Source organism: Acomys russatus, chromosome X, assembly GCF_903995435.1.
Source record: "Acomys russatus chromosome X, mAcoRus1.1, whole genome shotgun sequence".
NCBI classification, from domain to species: Eukaryota; Metazoa; Chordata; class Mammalia; order Rodentia; family Muridae; genus Acomys; species Acomys russatus.
In genome coordinates, this window is record NC_067169.1 from 22104634 (window position 1) to 22125722 (window position 21089).

Consider the following 21089-nt stretch of genomic DNA (forward strand, 5'->3'; position numbering starts at 1 on the left):
ATGAAGCTTCAAAGAATACAAAATAGCCTTAAAAGGGGACTCTCCCTTCAGGTTTGTCTATGCCCTGCCAGCCTGACAGTTAAACTAACCAGCACAGACCACATACCAGAAGCAAAGAAAGAAACCAGCTTAGCAAACATTCCATCAGACACCTGAACTTACCCTGCTGAGCACAGTGGCCTGACAAGGAGCTATAGTGCCAACGCTTGGAGAAAATAAAGGATGCACAGAAGGTGAACTTAAGTATCTGTCAGGCCCTTAACGTATTTTCTCATTTGTCTTATTGTTGTCTCTTCCTTGGACCTTGAGCATGAGAACATCAACTAGTTCCCACGTAACCGGCAGCAAAGGAAAGGTCTGGGATCTGTACCAGTCATCCACACACTTTCCTTACACACTCCAAGTTTTGCTTTACTCAGTCATCAGGAAAACTCTGTGAAGCCATTGGTTTTTATCAGAAGTACAGACAATTACAGAAGCATTCAGTCTTCACATTTGGACCACCATAGCTCACACGTTTGATCCGGGGAGCAGACTTACATGCCAAAGATGTGCAGGTGCTAACCTTGGAGATGAAGGCTGATATTCGTACTTAGGTGGCTATGTGCATCAGCAAATGCTATGGGTCAAGAGCACTAATTGCTTGACTGGCATAGATCTAGGACCTAGAGTCTAGGTACATTTTACTCAAAACCTACCTGTGTTGAGTCACAGTGGCAGTAATGGCTCACGCTGATAAGCTCCTTATCACTTGCTCAGGCAAGGTAAAAGTGAGCTGCCAGCTTACTTATTACCTGATGTATCCAGAAAACCTTTCCAGTGCTCCCTCCACGCTATGTTATGCCAACCACCCTGGGCTACTGCACACTAGTTATTAGAGTTAAGGCTGCTGCAGGTGAAATGCCAGCTCGTCAGCACAAGCAAGCATCACTGAAGCTTTCCACAATGTCTTCACACAACCCCCAGTTTGCTTTCAGTTTTCCAGCGAGGAGCAAGAAGAGCACTGCAGCCGGTGTTCTTCAGGTTTACTTCTGCCCTAACTGCAGGAAGTGGGTACCATCCTTCCTCCCCATTTGCACGGTGGAGACATTTCTGGAACCCAGTTCCTCCTGGTTGTGCTTTGGAAAGTCTCCTTGTTGACCCTGTGTCTGTTCTGTGGCCCAGTAAAATCATGCTTAACACAATACTTAAGATCCCACTCTGGCTCAAAGCCACCGCAGCCAATGAGGAGACTTCCACGAGGTCATGTGGGACGGTTCTCCTGCCATGTGGGGAAATGAATGCCTCAGTGTGGGCAATGAGTCACAAGGAGAGGCTATGTGGCCACAGTTCCTACCTCTATTGCATGGGCGTCCTGGAAGGCCTGGTCCTCCTTACTCCTCTTTGAATGAGGGGAATGCTGGTTGTCTTCCTCATCACCATCTCTTTTCCTTTTCCTGAAAACAGTTTTCAAAGGGAGAGGAAAATCTGTCAGTTAGTGATCGATCTTTGGGATGCTTAGCTTTCAGCCTTGTGCCAATACTGAAATCTGGGGTCTTGTCTAGGACAGTGCCAGTCAATGCTGCTCAGATGGGTCCCCATTCTGCAGGCAGGTGGCACTAGGCAGCACAGGAAACATGTCAAACAGGAACTCTATGTATACCCAAAACCCAAGTCCATGTTCCCCAAACCACCATCTCACTTTCTACCACGGTTTGCCACTAGAAACACAGAGAAGTTTATGGCCAAATGTTAAAACTCTACCTCACTAGACCCATGGTCTCCATCCATTGAAGTAACCGCTCCAGCTTATATGAATTTAAGCCCTGCCATAGGGCAACTCTCAAGATTCATGCAGCCTTATGCCCCTTCGGCCAGAGGCTAGGAAGACTGAACAGGTATTTCTTGTGTACGGTCAGGTCACTGCCATTGCTATAGCAACAAGTATTATGTCATAGTAGCTAGCTCACTTGACTGCCACCATGACACCATGGCTGACTACTCCCTTGAAACCTTGTCTAAAAAATGTTTCAATGAAACAGATATAGTTATACATGCCTGTCTTTCCAACTTGAGGGAGGCTACAGCCTGAAGATCTGTATTTCCACTGCTACCTAGGCTACATCATGAGTTCCCAGCCATCCTAAGCTTTAACATAGTTTCAGAAAAAAAGTAACAACCACATTATTTGTCACTGATTTTACTGTGGTGTTTGCCATTATAATTCATATTTTTCTGTGTTCTTTTATTTCACAGGGGCTTACTCTGTAGTGGGCTGTCACCAAACACACTATTGTGGCTTGTCTTGTCTTGAACTTGTTGTAATTCTTCTGCTCCAGCTTCTAGAGTAGTGGAATACTTGCCTGATATTAAAATTGTTGTAGAAATCCTCTAGTTAAGTAGAGGGTCATGTTTCTTTTCTGTTGTTACTAGTTTTGTTTTGTTTTGTTTCGAGATAGGGTTTCACTATGTAGCCTTGGCTGTCCTGGACTTGCTTTGTAGACCAGGCTGGCCTCGAACTCACAGTGATCTGCCTGCCTCTGCCTCCCGAGTGCTAGGATTAAAGGCGTGTGCCACCATGCCCGGCTAAGAGACATGTTTCCTAAGTGCTTAATTAGAAACTATCTTCAAGTGTTTAGTATTCCTTAGGATTGTAACCTCTACTGACATCCATTCTTTCTTCCCTCCCCACCCCCCACCCCCCGCACTTTGGTTGAGACAGGGTTTCTCTGTGTAGCCCTGGCTATCCTGGACTCACTCTGTAGATTAGGCTGGCCTTGAACTCACAGAGATCCACCTGCCTCTGCCTCCCAAGTGCTGGGATTAAAGGCATGCGCCATCATGCCCAGCTAGTCTTCTATCTTATACTCATCTATACAAGACTCAAAGTGCTAACGGATTCCCTTTAAAATGCTTTTTCCCATGCCTCTTGCCTGTTTCCTTAAGCAGTGTGTAATAGAAAACTGAGAACATGGGATGTTTAAGCACATCCCTCCCTGGATCTACTTTCCTGTGTCAAGTGTTAATCTCTTACAATTGGGGAAACAGTTCACAGAAGTCAAGTGACTACTAGATAATAAAAACACCAAAAGTGGCTGGAAGGGAAGTTCTCTTAAGTACTGATTCAGTCCCCTCTTTGAAAGGATACACAGTTGAGTAGCTCATTAATTTCTTTATGGCAAAGAAGTTGACAGTATAATTAAAGTTATATTATCTGTATACAGTGTTAGTTAAAAAGAAAATTCTCAGAAGCAAATACAAATTTTTTTCTAGGTATTTCAGGCATGCCAAAGCAACATTAAAACGTAGTAGCTGGCCTTAGGCTATACGGAATCTTGCAATAAGACTAGCTTTCCTGCAATCACAGTTTCTTGTCAAATAAGTATGTCTTTGAGTACATAATCAAAGTATTTTAGTAGTTTGGCTCCCAACTTCACATATAGTTTTTCCGAATGAGCCCTCCCTCCTAACTCATTGCATGATCCATATCACTAACAATTTAAGCAGGCTCCAAATCATGAATATCAATTCATCTTTGAGATGCTTTCCAAAATCTTAGTTGCTATGATCCAGGAGAGTGTACATGTAGAGAGCAAACACACTAAGAGCCAATCAAAACAACATGTGAAGTAGCAATAACAGGCCAGCCACACTACGCATATAAGCCCCTGCTGCACAGCATTCATGTAACCCTCACAGCGTGAACAAAAGCACTCTGAACCTGGAAAGATAAGGGCTATGTTTATCAGCAGCCACCAAAGTGTTTTCCCTTGAGTAAACTAACAAGGCTGAAGCTAATAAAATTGATTTGCAAGACAAAATAGTAAATTTGGTAAAATAATAAATAGAAAAAAAAATTATGTAGAAAACTGTTACAACACCGAGAACACTGATGTGTGTGTACATATGTATATATACATACATACACACCAAAGAAAAAGACTGAAAATGCAAGTGTTTTATTTCAGAACACTCACTGAGCACAAGCTCCAGTACAGATACTCCTCTGGTCCTCGGCTGAGATTCAGCAGAGATCTCAGCTCCTGCCCTTACAAGACAGCACCATGATGGCTGTTTTAGGATTATGAGTTACTGAATTTTCATCTCTTGTCTTACCGAAGCTTTCAACACTTTACATTTTAGTTTTTAAACAAAAATGTGTACAGTGTAAAAAAAAGTTATCTTTCAAAAATGTAAAATTGAGCTCTAAAGCGGCATGTTTAAGTTACAGTGAAACACGCCTTGTTTTGGTTAAATATACTTTGCGAATGAAACTATCTAGGAAAATGTTCACAGTGCATTATGAAAGCTCAATCTCTCAGCAATAGACTAAGATTGGCTTTCTGCGTGGTATAGTATCATCCTCCTCAGTGTTCTAAAGTGAGAAAGAATAGTTCCTATAAAAGATGAACATGCTTAGAAAGGCCTGTAAAGCCTAGGACACCAATGGGTCCAAGAAACCAAAAAGATCATTCAGAGAAGCAGAAACCCCAAGTTGCTAAGGTTCCCAGGGATTCCCATGGGGGAACTGAATGTTTGAAACTGTAAAGGGTTGTATCCATAAATGGTGACTTTTTACCAAGGACCCCCAGAAGGCAGCAGCCCCCCACCTAACACACACAGATACACCAGAACCTAGGTGACACTGACACCAGAAGAAAACTTCTCCAGCAAAGGTTCCACATGGCCTTTTCCAAAGGGCAGGGCAAGGAAAAGGCCCAGAAGCTGGGGTAAGATGCATCACTGCTATCTCAGGGAAAATCCAATTTTCCTGCGGAAAACTCAGAGACTTGACTGAAGAAAAAGGATAAAAGGAAAGGAAGATAACAGAAGAACTGGTACCAGCGAGGACTCCAATGTGGAAGCTTTCTTAGTCCTGCCTTCGGAACCATGGCAACAGCAACAGGAAGAACATGTGCGACAAGAGTGTGAATGAAAGTGGAGAGATAGGGAAGGAAGACTACTACCTACGCCTAGCAGGTTCTAAGCCTGTATAAGGACCCAGAGAGGTCATTTCCCAGTCTCCACTCTGGGGTCTCCCTAAATATTCCTTCTAAAGCTATTGTGACCTGCAGGCTAAGGATTTGCAGCACTGATATATGAAACACACTGCCTAATTATCCTGCTCTGCCAGATTTGAGAGGTGTGCCAACCCCCTGGACATACTCCTCCCAGTCTAGTGCTTGCACTGTCTTCTTTGCAGCCCTCAACTTTTAAAACTAACCCCCCATCTTGGTGGACACAACCCTGAGAAGGCCACCAGTGCGTCCTCTCCCCAGGGATATTCTCATTTTCTCCTGCTAAGTCTCCTTGACTATGCCATCCCATGCTGCCCTTTCCTTTCATCCTCCTCGCCAACCTCCATCAGTACTCCTGGCCTTGCAACTCCCTAATGCTTCCACAGCAGCATAGCCACGGCCTTCAACATCCTGTCTCCCCTCCACTGGCCACACACTGTCTCTTACCACAAACCAGACCTGTAGCTATGAACTCCCCTCAAACAAACATTTGTGCTGCTCCCTTTTCCCCTCCTCCATAATTTGTAAATGCTCCAATAACAAGGTCGGCGTTCTCATTCCTCCGCTTCCAGTAGCCCTCCAAGAGTACCTACACCAACCCTTCTCGTGCTATTCCCTTATCATGCCTTGAATAACCAGAAGCAGGGGCTGAATAAATGGTTTACTAGTAAACTGCTTGCCGCAGCAAGCATGGAGACTAGGGTTTGTATTCTTAGCACCCAGTAAGCATATTTTGCAACTCCGGTGCTGGGGTGCCAGGGAGAGTGGTAGGGTAGACAGACAGATTTCTAGAACTCATTGGCTAGCCAGTTTAGCCAAGATGTTCAGCTCCAGGTTCAATGAGAGACCCTATCTCAAAAAAAAAAAAAAAAAAAGGTGGAGAACAAGAAGGAGACACTAGATCTCACAGTCAAGGCCTACCTGTACTACAGAATTCAAGGTAAACCTGTGTAGCCTAGTGAGACCCTGGACAGCAGAAAAAGGAAGAAAATCATATCTAAAAAGAAAAAAAAGGTAGTTTGGAAGGGCATTGTCAAGTGACCCCATCTTTATCACTTTGGAATCAGTTGTATAGATCCCATGTGAACAAGAAAACCTTGTAGAATAAAAGCATATAAAGGTAGGTCTGTGAAGAGTTATCCTGGCTGTTCATTCAGCCTGAAATGTTCACTCAGCTCTGAATAGAAACCAGCAGAATTAGGAGCAGGACAAGAAACAGGATGGATGCAGAGAATGTGGGCATGCCTTCAGCCTCCTCAGTGCTTTCTGAAGCATGTAAGGAGTCACACTGAACAGAAACTCTGAAAGTATATGAACTGGGAAAGCCTTCAGTTGTTCTGGTTCCTGTGACAATATGGAACGCCACAAAAGAGAGACCCTTTAAAGATAGACTATGAGATGGCTCTTTATCCCCAGACCTTTCTAACAAAGATGACAGCACATAATGAAGAAAGCTCATCCCCGGGGCATGTCTGCTCATGTCAGTTCAATTAAATAGAGAGTAAAACATTCTAGTGAGAAACCTTGATTATCAGAGATAAAAAAAAACCATCAGCCTACCAATAGAGAAGGAATATACGGTGGATCAAAACGACGTAAATGTGCAAGATAAATTTGTCATTTGTAACAATGTCACAAACCTGAGGAAATTCCTCATGTAGTGAAGTGGCAGCAACATTAAGTAACATGAAGCACTTGATACAAAGCAATTTGTGAACAAGGCTCCCCAATTACATAACTTGCCAGAGATGGTCTGAAAGTTTTAAAGATTCTGTGTTTGTCAGGTCCTCAATGTGAAAGGAGATCTTATGACTACCCATTTTCTAATTCCATTCTTGAAAATAAGTGCTAAGGTAAAATAATTCTCTAAGACAACGAATGGTTCTCAACATTCCTAATGTGCCCCCCTTTAATACAATTCCTCATGTTCTGCTACCTCCAAAAATAAACTAGTCTCGGCGCTTCTTAATTGTAATTTTCTACTATTATGAATTGTACTGTAAATATCCCATATGCAGGATATACTATGTGATGGTAGGGGGAGTTGCAACCCACAGGTTGAAAACAGCTGCTCTAAGGTTTTTTTAAGCAGTAAAACATGAACTTAGCAGGTAGTGTCTTTTTTATTTGGTTGTAAACTAATTGCAAATAATGAGCATTTAAGAAAAATGTTTTAATTGCTGGGACTTTCCTATCAGCTTCATGTGATAGGTGCACACACACACACACACACACACACACACACACACACAAACACACACTTTAGATCCAATAAACCTTTAGGTTTTCTTCAGAATATATTTCTATATATATTTTTGTTTTCTAAAACTGTTTTATACAATGTATAAATTTCAATGTTATTTCTCAGATATAGAAAAGCTACTTGCAATATAATCATCAATTGCATCAAGTATATATTTTTAAAAGCAGACCTGGGAAATAGCTCAGTGGTCAAGTGCTTGCCTAGTATGCATGAATCCCTGGTTTACTCCCCAAAACTGAAACACTGAAAAAAATTATTAAGAAAAAACAACAACAAAACTCCATATGCATATATATTAAAGGCATGAAAAGATACTAGCTCTCACAGATAATTTTAAAGATATTATTTTTCATCTTTACCTATAGCAATCTACAAAAGGCATGTTGTCTAAAGTTAGAGATGTAATTTATTAATGGTATTTGTTGTACAATTACTTTTTCTAGTTCAGAAAAATAGGCATTGTAAGATATATTATGGGAGATACATATGCTAGAATACAGAGAAAATTGAATTTCCAAAAATGGATTATTTAATATGAAAACTTCGGAATTTAGTATCAGATAACATACTTTGAAAGAGTCTATTGATACCAAGAAGAGACTTGATACCCTATGAGCATATATAGGGGGAGGTAATCCCCCTCAGGAACAGTCATAGGGGAGGGGAATAATGGGAAAATGTGAGGGAGGGAAGAATGGGAGGATACAAGGGATGGGATAACCATTGAGATGTAACAAGTATAAATTAATAAAAAAAAAGTTTAAAAAAAAGAGTCTATTGATAGTATAAAATGTGGAAAAATGAATGTGATATACAAAACATTGAAATAAGAAGTTTGTGAGCACTTTAGTGATGATTATTTCCCTTATTATTTTCTGTGTGTCCCAAATTACAATAGAAATTCATTGACAGGCTAGCAAGGTGGCTCAGTGGGCAAAGTTGTCTGCCTCCTAAGCCTGTGGACCTGAGTTTGATTCCCAGAACCCATATGATGGAAGGAAATAAACCAATTCACAAAAGTTGTCCTCTGAATTACACATGCATTCCTGGTTCCAATAGAGGCCAGAAGAGGGCACTGGATCTCCTGGTACTGAAGTTACAGATGGCTCTGAGCAGTCATGTAGGTACTGGGATTCAAACTCGGGACCTCTGGAAGAGCAGTCAGTGCTCTTAACCAATGAACCATCTCTCCAGCCCCATTTAAAGAAAGAGAATGAAGACATGCAGAGATCACCTGGGCAGGTTAAGCAGGAAGCAGCCAGCCCTCTCCATCTAAACAAAGGAGTCAGGCTGCCAGAAAACAAAGAAAGTAAGCAGACTTAAAAAGGTTTTACCAGCCAGGCATGGTGGTGCATGCCTTTAATTAGGGGCAGGTGGAACACTGTGAGTTCAAGGCCATCCTGGTCTACAAAGCAAATCCTGGACAGCTAAAGCTACACAGAGAAACCCTGTCTCTTCTCAGAAAACAAAACAAAAACCTTTTACCACGCAAAAATGGATGCCCTCTTGAAACATGTAAATGGTAGAACAACTGTGATTAGTGAGGCCATTCCTCTCTGTGTCATCTAGAATAACTGAGTTTGCAGAAAGGATGCTAAAACAATACGCCCTACACACACTTACCGAAGTCTACAGGTAAAAAAGAGTGTAAGCAAAAAAGCCCACACTATGCAAATGGCTTCTAATCATCCTCCCAGCTCCAGCCCCCTTGGAAGTCTATCCCTTCCTGATAAACTGCCTCTGTTTCTGCTATTATCTTCATTTCTTTGTCCAATTTCTCATTCTGAGACACAAGAACCTAGAAATCCCAGCAGAGGTGCACAAAACCCTAGTTTCTGCTGATATCACAGGTGTCTGTAATCTCAGCACTGGCGGATTCCCAGGAGTTCAAGGTAGGCCTGGAAAATATATATATATACACACACATATATATATATCCATCCAGTATCAGGTTAGCCAAGGCTACATATGCATAGCAAAATATGTTTCATAAAAAATAAAGGATACCTACTAGACATTGTAGCAAATAGTGTAGATAACAAGAAATATAGTGTATCTACCTTTGCCAGAAGACAAGCTTAAAAATTTCTTGACTATTTATGCAAAGCACCATCTCCCTGAAAAAGGTATTTATTTATTTATCACTTTTAAAGTATGCTTCTGGAGACAGCACAACACACATGTGGGGAGAGTTATCTACTGCATCAGGAAACGTTAGGAGAACATAAAGGTTTACCAATGGCCATTGTCTGTCAGTCTCTAGACTTAGAGAATGCTTTTCTGTCCTGGAATCCAAGACTGAGTAAAAGACACACTGAGCAAGCAAAGACTTTTTTGTAAATTGTAATAACATACATGCGCCCGCAAGAAAGTGGAAGGAAAAGCCATTTAAGAACCTGCAAATATAGGGCTGGAGAGATGGCTCAGTGGGTAAGAGCACTGACTGCTCTACCAAAGGACTGGGGTTCAATCCCTAGCACTCACATGGCAGCTCATAACTGTATGTAACTCCAGTTCCAGGGGTTCTGACACCCTCTCACAGATATACACGCAGGTCAAACACCAATGGACAGAAAATTAAAATAAATACATTTTAAATAAGAAAACTGCAAAATCTACAGAGTTTTATGAAACACCACATGCATAAACAAATTACCCAGAAGAAATGTCCCTGTATTCAACAGATGCTGGTGCTGAGAGCAGTCTTCTAGACATTGTTCTGCTGGTGTCCTGGTGGGGGGTTGGGGGCATAAGGGGAGGGCTTAACTTGTAAAGCTCCTGTCCCTAGGAAAGATCCTTTGTTGTTTAACATTTACATAGGAATTCAAGGGTTACTTCTGTTTTCCAAATCAGTTCTGAAAGAACCTTTTCTATATTTGTAGCTCATTACTAGAACAAACCTATCTTAGGCTACCTAGATATTTGAGATTTTAAGGTAATTTACAGTAATTGTGCAGTTAATGGGACTCAGTGATAATTGTGCGAATATGGATTTCAGTATGCTTTAAATGTACCTATGTGGATGAGAAAATGTCTGAAGCAAGGATCGCAAACTGGAACTAATGGTGATCATTGGGTGATGGAACTGTGGGTAAAATTGGTTTCATTAATACTCCCAGAAAATATCGAGAATGCAATGAAATTAAACCTATAGTGGAAAAGCCTTTGGCAAAGGTGCATAAAGCCCAAGCCAGAAGGGAAAAAGCATGCATCCCTTGGCTGCCCCACTGAAGCAAGGCCAGCCTGAAAAGAACAGGGCTTTGTCTAAGAGATGGGAGTTGTTGGGAGGAATCTCTGAGGTTGGTTAATCTCCAGCTTCAAGACTGCAACTTTTTTCAAAAGCCTTTATACTAGAAAGAGGCTCTGTAGCAGGGGATTTTCTTTCCACACAGGAAGGGAGGAGAAATGTATGTAGAGGCTCACTGCATCCTTAACTACTGCCATCTAAGGGTCAGACCAAAGTATCTACATCAGAGACCAGTCCATCTTCTCTGGGCATTTTCTGCAGCCAGCCCACTAAATAAAGATGAGAAAAGCCAAGCTACTGGGATAACTGAGCAGACCAATCACACAGGGAACTTGCCCTTGTAGCTAAGTGCTCTACAACAAGGAAGCTCCCGTCAGTTACCCTCGCAGAACCACAGCCACAGCAAGGGGAAGTCACAAGCACATCGGAAAGATGCTGCTCCTTGCGGTATAGTATTGCTGAACTGAAGTCTGCACACAAGTGCTCTGAGAGACTTGCCCGGCTCCCCTCCTGAAGAAGACCTGGACTTTCTTTCCTTCCAGTGCTGTAGTTCTCTGCTAGCCAAGGGATGCAACTGCTGATGTGGAACAGGACTGCTGATAAGTAGGACCTGTTGCCCTGCATGCCATGTGAGATGTTGCCAGTTCCTGAACATATTCCTCCCATTTGGGCCAGCCTTTGATTCTGTTTCTCATGTGGCTGCACTCACTGTCTTCCTTACAGCCCTCACCCCCTTTAATCCTAAGTGCCCACCTCATCACCCATGACACAGTGCAGGCAGCCAATAGAGCATTTCCTCCTTGTGACACTTCTCTTCTCTGCTCCCCAAAATCTCCTACTGGTGGTCATGCCCTGGGAAGCACAGAAGGGTGTGCCCTTCTGTGATGTCCAGTAGAGGACAGGTACCCTACTTGCATCTCTGCTTCTAAACAAGTGTAAGAAAAATAATAAAGCTTTCTTAATGATTTTAACTAAATCATTACAGAAGTCAAAGGTGTCAGAATAAAAGGACATATTTACTTGGGGGGGGGGTACTTAAACAGTACTGTGAGCAAACAGGGCTCCATGAAGGGTAGGCCTTGACCCAGGCTCAGGAGAACACCCCTTCCAGTCCAAGCTCCATCAGCCTCTTCTGTTTTCCTGAAAAACAAATAACCCAACAACCCAACAAACAAAACTCCTTTTGTTCTCTGGTTGTTTCTTCAACTTTAAGAACCAGAGAGTAGCAGGTGCAGTGGCACACGCCTGTAATCCCAACACTCCAGGAGGCAGAGGCAGGCGGATCTCCATGAGTTCGAGGCCAGCCTGGTCTACAAGGTGAGTTCTAGGACAGCCAAGGCTACACAGAGAGACCCTGTCTCAAAAACAAACAAAGAACCAGAGGGTAACACCAACCAGACAAGAGAGTGTAAGAGGAGGACCCCTTTAGCTTACTCATCCCAGCAGACACCCCTCCCCCAACAAAGGTTCTTGCCCTTAAACTGTTCACAATCTACTGGTATCAAGATCTCTAAGCTTTCTGCCCAGTGCCCTAAGCAAGACAAAGGAAAGTACAAAAATGAGTAAACTTAACCATCCTTAGGAGTACTCAATGTAGACCCAGAAGTAACCATTATGTTCAGGTCTGCAATACCAATAAGCTACTAACCAGCCATAAACTTAACCAGGAGATATGAAAACAAAATCATCTTTCCTCAAGGTAGTGTATCTTTGATACCTTCTTAGACTCCCTGAATCCCACCTGCAGCCATCACTGCTTCTAAGAATTAAATCCTGTAAGATTCTAGATGCAGTAAGTCACCAGAACATATGGTCTTATAACATGACCACTGGGTCCTCTGCAACCTTACAGTGGTGGGAATGTTCAGAATACTGTGATGTAAAATGGGGGGGGGGGTCATATTAACCTGTTTCTTCAACTGACAGATACCAAGGGGAACCCTGAGATGGAACAACTCTACAAAAGAACCATGATGACAGTTTATGAGGGCAGGGAGTCAATCAAGTATTTCACTATGATTCTTCTCAGATTATAAATTCGCACATGGAAATGTTTGGAGTGCATGGCTGAAAGAATGTTCCTTGAGAAATGTTTGGGTTGTTTTACTGTTCATTTATTTATTGTTTGCTGGTTGTCTTCTTCTTCTTCTTCTTCTTTTCTTCTTCTTCTTCTTCTTCTTCTTCTTCTTCTTCTTCTTCTTCTTCTTCTTCTTCTCCCTTCTTCTTCTTCTTTCTTCTTTCTTCTTTCTTCTTCTTGTTTTTCAAGACAGGGTTTCTCTGTGTAGCCCTGGCTGGCCTGGACTCACTTTGTAGATCAGGCTGGCCTCGAACTCACAGAGATTCACCTGCATCTGCCTCCTTGAGTGCTTAGAATACAGGCATGTGGTACCACGCCTGGCATTTTTTTTTCCTTCTCTCTGTCTCTCTTTCTTTCTTTGGTGTAACTGAGTACTCAGCCCAGGGATTTATTTGTGATATATAAGTAACATCATATAAGAAATCGTAAAAATTCATTTTCATAGAAGATATAATAATGCACAGGGCTTAAATACATTACAGGGCACTAAGTCACAAATAATGTAAAAGACTTTTTTAAAAAACCAAGACAACAAATTCAAATCTCAACATAGTAACATCTTGAAGGTTAACAGTAATCTCAATAGACAAGGGTGCAGATACTGGCAAGTTTTCTTGGTCAAAGGAGTCTTGCAGTATCTGTCCACTCGGCAGAAACCCACAGTAGGCACACTGTTTAAATGAGGGCAATGACATACTAATAATGTTTATTGTAGCATTATTTTTCTTTTTCGGAAACAGCAAAGGAAGTGCTCATTATGATAGAGGAAATATATTTGATAGACTATTGGGAAATTTGAATTTTAAGAAAATATAGGAGGGAGGAACGGGAGGATACAAGTGATGGGATAACAATTGTAATCTCAATAAATTAATTAAATAAAAATAAATAAATAAAATTCTGAATATAAAAAAAAAAAGGAAATATAGATGTAGGGCAGAGATGACACATGCTTCTAATCGCAGCACCCAGGAGGCAGAGGCAGGCAAATCTGTGAGTTTAAAGGTAGTCTGGTCTATAGAGTGAGTTCCAGGACAGCCAAGGCTATACAGGGAAACCCTGTATCAGAAAAATTAAAAAGGAAAAGAAAAGAAAATATAATAATTACATAATAAGGAAAACTACTTTATAATCTAACACTAAACAATATATTACCACAATTATGAAAAGTAAATATAATATGCAAAACACTTTAAGTAAGGATTATACTTTTTCATTTATTCTCTTCCATATATTCCAAAGTGACTATAACAGAAATGAATTGGAAAGCTAGGCTTGTGACACACTTCTGTTATCCCATAACACGGAGGCTGAGGTAGAAGAATAGAAACAGATTGAACTCCACAGGCATACCCTATCTCAAAAATAACAAATAAAACAAGCAAACAAGACTACCATTTCATTACATGGAATTAATGACAAATTAACAGTGAATATGAAAAAAAAATTCTTCAGTAGGTTTTGCAAACTCCCACACCCAGTGGATAGAATCAAAGAAGCAGTCAGCCTTCTTCATGGGGACAGCAAAGTAAGACTGCCAGATGACAGAATAAGCAAGTAGAGTTCCTGTGGGTCCTTTGTCAACACTGACATTCCTTTTAAGGCTGAAATGGTAGGACAGTTATGGCTAGTGAAGTTACCACTTCCAGCCACACTTTCTACTCATCTCTTCCTTTGATACCCATCACTGCTTCCTTGCATTACCAGAAATTGTTGGCCCCTTCAGCTCCACTGAAGGAGGGAGATAACTGTTTCCACAACTACCAGCTCTGCCCTCGTGGGTGAAGGTTAAACTTATGTATACATATGGGCAGCTTTAATGAATCAGAATCTGTGGGATCCAGTCCTTCTAGTGAAAGTACAAAAAGAATGTAACTCTGCTAAATTACCAGTTTAGGGACATGAGGAACAGACATATACTGGAGTCCTAGAGGGCAGTGATTTCAGCAAGTAGCTAGGGGAAACAGTAGATGTGGAGTCACTTAGAACTTTATTTATGGTTTACAAAGCATTTTGATGGAGACTTTATTGGGATAGTGGAAAAATAAGAGAAGGGGGCTAAAACTAAGTGGCAGGGGAAGAGGGATTAGATGGGACTTTCGGTCTGTACCAAATAGCGAGACAGTGGAAAATAGGACTCTGTGCTAGGAGGAAGGCAGCAGCAATTCAGTGGTGAGTGCTCCAAGCTCTAAGCTCCTTCCCCAGCAGGAAGGTGGGAGGTAGGATAGTACTAATAATAATTATATATCTGAAAACCACAAACATAATTAAAAAGAATAACATTTACAATGTATGCGTCATGGTGGGGTTAATTTCTACATTTGCAACATAAAATCAATACCATTTTTCAAAATTTATAAATGATGGTGAGTGTGTGTGCGCGCGTGCGCGCACACACACACAAGTTCACATAAAATGGGAATTAACTTTCATGCAGCATGTACTCACAGAATAAAAAGTTTGGACTTATGTATAATATTGTCAACAGCAAATTTAATTAATATAAAAAGTTTGGACTTCTGAAGCCAATAAATCTTCTATAAATATGATAGGGATGTATGAAAATATTCTTTGTAACCCAGAGAAACAGTATCTTTGAGGAGTGTACTAGGAGTTTCCTCCTGACTCAGTCCACTCAAAATTACAAAATGCTTTTCCTACTAGAAGGTAGAATGGGAACCTCAAGAGGCTACCTAGTTAAAGAGATTTTATCATACCCAGACTCAAATAAATAAATACAAAGCTGGTTTTAAAATCTCTCACTACTACCCATGCCATGGCAAATAGTAGAGAGAGCAATAAGGTGAAGTCTAGTAGTGGGGAGGCAAACTAAAGACCTGTTGCCCTATTTACCCAGGCTGTCAGCACTGAAACACATACTAAAGGCATCATCTTTTATATTGGTGGCAACTGTGGCATACAGATGTGGAATCAAACTCTACATTCAACACTCTTTTGTAAAACACCTGTTTGTGCTAAATACAAGAGCAAAACAAGACACTCTGAAAAGGAATATAAACCTGGAAACAAAGGTGGTCTTAAATTCTAATAATATACTTATTATTCACATAGTTTAAAAGAAAAGAAAAATCATGTAAGAAACTGTTTAAGCACTACAGGCTATTAATGAAATGTCACCCTGTATTTGTAAACAAAACGACCCTGCAGAAAACAAACACTAATTCATATAGACAACATATCTATTCAGAACACACTGCTAGCCACTTTTTTTATGTGCTCAAAAATCTCTAGTGAGAAAAAAAGAAGCAAACTAGTACAGCTCTTAGCAGCAATACTTTTCATAATATTTGATATTGAGATGGGGGCTATGGGTTGTTTATATTTTTCATATCAGTTATGAAATATTTTGTCACACTGAAGAAAATGCTCAAATGACAAATAACTCATGATAAACATATGAGATTTTTAATGTAACACAGCAATTACATATATCAACGGAATTTTGTCTTATTTTATAAATGAGTTCTTAAGATGCTAAAGCAAAGGTACAAATATGTATCCCAGTATGTCTAAAAGACCCATATGGATTAGAAAAACCTTTGAGGCAATTACCATAAAATACACTTAATGGTGACCACTGGGTGTTGGGACTGTAGGACAAAACTGTTTTCATTAACACTTTACAGAATTTTTCCAGACGGAAGTGAAACAAAGTCTATACTGAAAGAACACATTGATAAAGGTCCACAAACCCCAGGATAAGCAAGGGGTAGAATAATAAAGCCTTTCAGAGAAGCCAAAATACAAGCAGCTGTAGTGTCTAGGCTGCCCCACAACAGTAAAGCCAACTTGAAAAATAAAGGGATTTGGTCTAAGGCTATGAATATTAACAAGGTAAACTCTAGAATTTATTAACTCAATTGCCAGTTCCAGGCAGGCACAAATCCTACTAGGGGAAAAGGAAGGGGAGGGGAGGAGAAAGGGTAAGAAGAGAAGGGAAGGCGGAAAGGGAAAAAAGCCTCTTTAAAAAGACTCACAGTATTTTTTCAAACACATAAGGCAGAGGCGAAGGGGCTGTATGGCGCAACACTGCCATCTAAGACTTTAAAGAAACAGACAGGCACCCACATCGGAGGATCGTCCATCTTCGGAGGATCATCCATCTTTTCCGCTGCTTTTCTGCCCACAGCCCATAAGATGAAGGCTGGGAAAGACAGGTGGGATGAAACAACACACGCACTCAAACCTGACCAAGGGGGCTGGAGAACCATTCAAACAAAGGAAGCCTCTCTTAAGTCCCGCCCGCGGAACCATGGCAACAGCAACAGGAAGTCCCTACCACATTGGAAAGATGAGCTCTTCTTAGGGTAGGATTGGCTGGCTCAGAGTCTGCATGTATATGCTGGAGAGGCTGTTGCCAGTCTGGCTCTAAGTCTTCAGCACTTTGCTTCCAACGCTGTAGTTGCCTGTTGCCTAAGAGACGTGGTTGGTGATGTCCAAAACGGTTCCCGGCAGCCCCCTACGTCTCACGCTCAAGACGCAAACAAGGACACGCTCCTCCCCCCAGCCTCGAACCCATTTCTGACGCACTCACTATCTTCTAGGCCCTCACTTATCTGAAACTAACTGCCTACAGCAGTGTCCACGACACCAAGCAAGCCTTCACTGGAAACTTCTCATCCTTTGGGAGCCTTCCCCACCTTAGGTAACCCTAAGCATCAGGGAAAAAAGTGCCTGTAGATTTAATAACGCATAGGCACCCTCCCTGTATCTGAGCTCCCAGAGGCAATGACAAGAAATATACCAAAAGCTTCATGAATTATTTTAGCTCTGTCCTGGAAAAAAAAATCGTATTTTCTAATAGTGCCAGGTTTTATTTTAGAACGGAACTGTACATCACCCTTTTAATGATAGTAGGTTTGCCACAGAGACACACACACAGAACTGGGTGGGGAGGGCCACGTGGGGGAGGGGAGAATCAGGTGTGCGGAGAACAGAGGAGGGGGAGTGAGGAGGAGGACAGGGAGGGAGGACAGAAATCCGTGGGGGGCGAGGAGGGGTAGCATTGCATCTCTGGGACAGGGGAGGCTCCCAGGAATCTATGCTGAGACCCTAGGACCCTAGCTGAGAATCCTAGAGGTGGGGGTTAAAAAGCCTGAAGTGGTCACATCCTGTAGTCAGGTGGGACTTCCAGGAGAGGGAGGGGTACACCAACCCACCAATAAAACCTCAGACTCAAAATTTGTTCTGCCTACAAGAAGTGTGGGGGTAAAGATGGGGCAGAGATTGAGTGAATGGCAAAGCAATAACTAGCCCAACTTGAGACCCCACCCCCCCCCCATGGAGGAGAGCCAACCTCTCACTATTAATGATACTCTGCTATACTCGCAGACAGGAGCCTAGCTTGTCTTCTGAGAAGCTTCATCCAGCAGCTGATGGAAACAGAGGCAGAGACCCACAGCCAAATGATAGGATGAGCTTGAAAAGTCTTGTGGAAGAGTGGGAGGGAGGAAAGAGGGAGCCAGAGGGGCCAAGGGCACCAGAAGATCTAGAGTCAACCAACCTGGGTCCATCGGGGCTCACAGAGACTGAACCACCAACCAAAGAGCATGCATGGGCTGGACCTAGACCCCCCCGCACACACACATATGTAACAGGTGTGCAGCTTGGTCATCATGCTTGTCCCTAACAAGGGAAGAGGGGGCTGTCTCTGTCCTGCCTTTGAATCCTTTTTCATCAGGTCTTTTAGCCCTGTTGCTACTGGAGGTGCCAGAGTGAATTGATACCCCTTAGGGGCCTCCCCTTCTCTGAGAAGGAGAGGGGATAATGAGTGGAGGAGGTCATGAGGGTGGGACTGGGAGGGAAGAAGGGAGGAAGCTGGGATCAGGCTGTAAAGAGATTAAATAAAATCGGGGGGGGGGAAGAAAATTAAAAATAAGAGAGACACTGTTCTTTACTTTTCATAGCGTCTCTGGGTAGGCAGGCCTTGAGCCAGGGCCAAAGAGTACGTCCCTTCCATCTGAGCTCCACTATTTCCCTGAAATACGGTCCCTTTATTTCCTGGGCATGCTGTTTCCTCAATTCCAAGAACAGAAAGCCAGAGAACTCAGCATTCAGGCAAAGGGGGCTTGCCTTCTGCTAGTTGAGAAAGGACCTGCTTCTGCTATTTGCTCCTCCATACACAACAATTTCCCCTCCCCCACAAGCTTCTTTCACTTAGAATGTAAAATCCATCCATCAATATGACCTCTAAGCTTTCCTTTCCATTCTGTATCACTGACAGATAAAAAATAATAATAATGAGAACTAGGAAATCATGAGTAAAATTTGTCATCCTGAAGAGTACCAGACACCCAAAAGTAACCTCTAAGCTTAGGGCTACAATACTGACAAGCCTTTGAATTAAGAGAGTATCTGAAAAGAAATTTTCACTCTTGAGATTTTTTTTTTTTTTAAAGATTTATTAAGTATACAATGTTCTGCCTGCATGTACACCTACACACCAGAAGTGGGCATCAGGATCACATTATAGATGGTTGTGAGTCACCATGTGGTTGCTGGGAACTTTACTCAGGACCTCTGGAAGAGCAGCCACCATCTCTCCTGCCCCGAGATTTTGTTTTTAAGTGCCATACTATGTCCCACCTAAATAAACAGCATGGAGGTGCATAGTCTACAACAGCATTGAAAACTAAACTCCATGGATATTTGAGCCCTTCTGTTTCGGGTGAGTTATTTTTTTAAATATATTTTATTAATTTATTCTTATTACATCTCAATGGTTATCCCATCCCTTGTATCCTCCCATTCCTCCCTCTCTCCCACTTTCCCCCTACTCCCCTCCCCTATGACTGTGACTGAGGGGGACCTCCTCCCCCTGTATATGCTAATAGGGTATTATGTCTCTTCTTGGTAGGCTGCTATCCTTCCTCTGAGTGCCATCAGGCCTCCCCATCCAGGGGATGTGGTCAAATATGGGGCACCATGAGTTATTTTAAGCTAACTTCTTCAAATAGGAAGCGCATTGTGTTTTCCCAGGATGTAGTCCATAATGGACTACATGTAGGCTGTGCTATTTTGTTACAGAGCCCTTTCTGACTTGAAGGCGCATGGGGAACCCTTTACTTCTAAAGTTATGACTCCAGAATTTGTGGCCTATTAAAAATCATGTAAGTGGGCTGAACAGATAGCTCAGAGGTTGAGAGCAGCGGCTGCTCTTCCTGGAGGTCCTGAGTTCAATTCCGAACAACCACATGATGGCTCAGAACCATCTATGATGAGACCTGGTACTCTCTGCTGGCATGAAGGTGTACATGCAGGCAGAATAAATAAATCTTTTGTTAAAAATCATGTAATCTTTGAGTATACACTTGGAAGAATAAAAACCTACAAACCTCCAGTTACAAGTGTTGCTACAGTCAGCACCTAGCCTAGGCTCTGGCAGACCACCTATCCTCAAGAAGCCAATTAAACAAAGTAACAGTAAAAAGTGGAAAGACTTGTTTCCTGCAGCCATAGTGGGTAGAGCACAGAACTCCAGTGATCTGTCCCCAAGCCAGAGAGCAAAAAGTGTGCATAACTAGGCTGTCCCAGTCAAGATATGGTCGCAGCCATCATCATGTTTTAGGCTCCCGTCCCTTACAAGGTAGTATGACCAGTCGTCAGAACTGTGTGAAATCTCTGTTCAAGAGACAGGTTCTTCCTCTGGCTAGCACAGGGCTTCAGTAGTCTAGTTCACCCAGAATGAGATTCTTGGGGAGATCCCAATTCCTTGAGGTCCACTGTTCCAACAAATAGCCAAGGGAGAAAATGGACAAGCATCTCCCTTGGATATCTGTAATCCTGCCTGGACACTGACACAAGGAACTATCAGATTACATGGTCAGGAACGGACTTGCTATTTCTGAGAAGGAAAGTGTGCATGTTCTGTCCTTGACTGTAATCTTAGTGTAGGGGGAATTGTTCAAATACAAGGTGTCACAATGTAAAAAATAAACAAGTAGGGGGCCTGGAGAGATGGCTCCGATGGTAAGAGCACTGTCTACTCTTGCAAAGTTCCTGAGTTCATTTCCCAGCAATCACAATGGTGGCTCACAACCATCTCTAATATGATCTGATGCCCTCTTCTGGCATGCAGTTGTTACATGCAGGCAGAACACTGTATACATAATAAATAAATCTTTTTAAAATGCAAAAACAAATGACTCAAATTTATTACTTTTTGTGAAATGGGGTCTCAAGTAGTCCATGCTGACCTCCAACCAGCTACATAGCTGAGGCTACCTTGAACTCCTGATCCTCCTGCCTTTACCTCCTAAATGCTGGGATTACAGGTGTGCACCATCACACAGGGCTGTGACTTAAATGTAAATTGCCTATTTTAACCAATGTGCAAAGATAAGAGGCTAGACAACTTCAGAGCTTAGGCGAGATGGTAGTTTATCTAGGGCAAGGAATAAAGGATGTGACTGTTCTGCCCCAGGTTACAAAATGTGTGGTTTCTGAGAGCTGTTTTCAACCACCTCTTAAATATTTACTTATGAG

The 21089-nt window shown here is 42.1% G+C and overlaps 1 protein-coding gene across 7 annotated transcripts in view; it reads right to left on the bottom strand.

Annotated features, from left to right (window-relative positions):
- LOC127184827 (protein FAM156A/FAM156B-like) overlaps nt 1-21089 on the bottom strand; it is a 90265-nt gene that overhangs the window by 18208 nt on the left and 50968 nt on the right. For 3 of the 7 annotated variants that reach the window (XM_051141220.1, XM_051141219.1, XM_051141224.1), the window contains one exon: nt 1337-1436. The gene's annotated coding sequence lies outside the window, so the exon portion shown is untranslated. Of the gene's footprint in view, nt 1-1336; nt 1437-9496; nt 9535-16582; nt 16854-16884; nt 17465-21089 lie in introns of those variants that run through there. The other 4 variants (XM_051141221.1, XM_051141222.1, XM_051141223.1 and 1 more) reach the window with 4 other exon arrangements.